This window comes from Cannabis sativa, chromosome 9 (assembly GCF_029168945.1).
Source record: "Cannabis sativa cultivar Pink pepper isolate KNU-18-1 chromosome 9, ASM2916894v1, whole genome shotgun sequence".
Lineage (NCBI taxonomy): Eukaryota > Viridiplantae > Streptophyta > Magnoliopsida > Rosales > Cannabaceae > Cannabis > Cannabis sativa.
In genome coordinates this window covers 23,495,679-23,498,677 of record NC_083609.1, presented here as the reverse complement: position 1 = coordinate 23,498,677, position 2,999 = coordinate 23,495,679, and the positions used below count along the sequence as shown (strand labels likewise).

General features: G+C 31.0%; 1 non-coding gene across 1 annotated transcript; it reads right to left on the bottom strand.

Annotated features, from left to right (window-relative positions):
• Window positions 1-2,491: 2,491 nt before the first annotated feature.
• Window positions 2,492-2,599, bottom strand: LOC115721525 (small nucleolar RNA R71). Its single transcript, XR_004012541.1, has one exon. It is a non-coding gene; the product is annotated as a small nucleolar RNA R71 (small nucleolar RNA).
• Window positions 2,600-2,999: the final 400 nt, after the last annotated feature.

Genomic DNA, 2,999 nt, shown 5'->3' with positions numbered 1-2,999 from the left:
TCAAGATTATCTTCTTTCTGATTTGGCTTAATCAAATTGTATATTTTCAATTTGATTAGTTGTTGCTGACAAGGAACGTCTCAAGCATGCCTCAATTGTGCGCTTTAAATTTCTAATCCCAAAAATTAAGCTATTTTCAATTTAAATTTATTCAGCTTTCCTTTTTAATTCTATGCATGGATTTTATTTCACATTTGTGTCTCCAAAAACACTATATAAAGGAGACCTCTTGTACACATTTGGTGTGTAATTTTTCATTGGCAAAAACTATAGTAAATTTTAGTTTTATTTTATCTATCTCTTCTCATATTTTCTTTTTAGATTATTGTGAGAATGACTAGCATTGTTGGCTAGTTTCCTAGATAAGGTAAAGGATGATCTTATATGTGAGGTAATATTTACTTGTGTTTTGATTCACCAAGTGCTTAAAGTTTATACATTTGAGTAGTATATTTTTCTTCTTTTTTTTTATCTCTATATTAATATATTTATCTATCTAGTATTATATAGAAATAGTCATGCTTTTTCTATGTGAATATGATTAGGATAAATATACATTAATATTATAATTTTATGATTAATCTCTTATTGCATTATTACCAAACAAAAGGTATATTGTCATTCTTAGATTTTTCATAAGATTATTTTCTACAATCTTAATGTGAGAGTTCTATATTACTCAAATACATTTTTTTTTATTATATGTTCTTCAAGTTTTATCTTCCGATTAAATTATTGGGAAGTGAATAATTTAATTGTGTTATATGTGTGAATCAAAACCCAAATAAATGAGCCAAACATATAGGTGATTCTTGAAACCTTATCATTTTTTTTATTATAATTTTCTACCAATTTTATTTGCTTTAAATTTATTTTCAAAATTTTCTCAAAAACCACCAACGATTTATTTACTTTTTGCGCTTAAAGTTCTACTAATCACTTTTTGATAAGATATCTCTCTGTGGACACGACCGCCCATGCTACACTACAACAACCGCTTTGTGAAGACAAGTTTGGGCGTAATCAAATTTTGGCGCCGTTGCCGGGGAGATTGAAATCAAAACTTAGTGGACTTTTCAGCCAAGAGGTAAGTCATTCTATAATGTGTATATATAACACTTGTATTTTTTTTTAATTATTAATTTTTCTCTTTGTGTCTAATAACTTAAAAAAAAAAATTGTCATATTTATTATACGCTTATATATTTATATACATATATTTTTATTTTCTCTTTTCGTTCAATTATATATGTGGTATTAGTTATATATAATATATATATTAGTCATTAATTTTTTTTTACATATTTTTCTTTTCTTTTCTACATTTATTGTGTTCAAATTATCATTCATTGTTAATTTTGTAATTATTTGTCATTTATTATTTTTTTTCTTTAGCTTTAAATTTATAGATTTCAAATTATTAGGTTTAGTCCCTTAATTTGTGTAACCTTAGGTTTTAGATTAGCTTTAATTTAGGTTCCACCTCTTTATTTTTTTAAAAAAAAAAAAAATTCATAAAATTCTAAAATAAAATTATTCATAAAACTTTATAGTATTAGGAACAAAGTGTAATGCAACAAGTGGTAAAAACTGAGAGTATTCTGTCTAGAAAGATTGGCTTTTAAGGCTTGTGATAGAGTACCCTCTACACTTTCCTGGGAACCTTGGTTCTGTCTAGGAAAGTGTGGGACGAAGCGGTACCTTGGCAACCTTCCCAATCGGCCTGGGAATATTTCTTGTGTATGCCCTTGTCTTATTACATTTTTGGACTTATTACTATTTAAAAAAAAACCAAGCTTGTTCCTTCAAAATAAGTAATTTATTTTACTTATTGGTCATTTGGTTAGAAATATTTGAATTGTGATTTTTCATACTCACTTAGTACCCCGGGGAGTCTGGTGAGGCATGTAAGATCATTTCAAATTGTCCAAATTTACCAAGAAACAAGTTTAACAAAAAAAAAAAAATTAAAAAAAAAAATTAAGTGAATGAATCGTCATAGAGATGAACTAGGGAGATTTGTAAGGAGACCCAACACCCCTAGTGATAACTCTTCCGATACATCAAGCATTGCCTCTCCCACCTCAACAATTGCTCATAATCCATTCGCCATGGCCCATCATGATGAAATTCAGCAGAGAAGTCTTAATGACTATCTCCATCCTACTCGCACTCCTACCCCTTCTTGTATCCTCTTTCCACCTAATATGCCCAATTTTGAATTCAAACCTGGCATGATTCAACTCTTGCCAAATTTCCATGGTTTAGAAAATGAAAATCCTTATGTGCATATTAGGGAATTTGAGGATGTGGTAGCCACTTTTTATAACCAAGCTAATATCGCGGATACTGTGCGATTAAAGTTTTTTCCCTTCTCTTTGAAGGATAAAGCTAAAAGCTGGTTATACTCTCTGAGACCAAGGTCTATTGGAACATGGGAAGAAATGACATCATCATTCTTTCACAAATACTTCCCTAACCACAAGACCAATGGTTTAAAAAGGCAGATTTCTACCTTTTCCCAAAAAGACAATGAAACTCTTTATCAAGTCTGGGAAAGGTTTAAAGAACTGTTAACTCTTTGTCCCCACCATGGTTATGAAAAATGGCGCCTAGTTAGTTATTTCTATGAAGGCCTCACTAGTCGTGAACGCCAGTTTATAGAAATGACGTGCAATGGTGAATTCCTCAAAAAAAAAACCTGAAGAAGCCTTTGAATATCTCAATGAGCTTGCAGAAAAATCTCATACTTGGACTGGTCCAAGTGCTACTGAAAGCACTAACAGAAATCGACCAGCAGGAATTTACCAACTAAGGGAGGAGGACAGTCTCAAAGCCCAAGTTGAGTCCTTAACAAAGCAACTTGAGGCCTTTAAAAAAAAAAGTGGGCAAGGACTGAATATGGTTGCCAAAGCAGAAATACATGAGCCATGTTTTGTGTGTGGAGAATCGGATCATTTAGCTAAGGATTGTTTAGCCTTTAGAGAAATGAAGGGGGT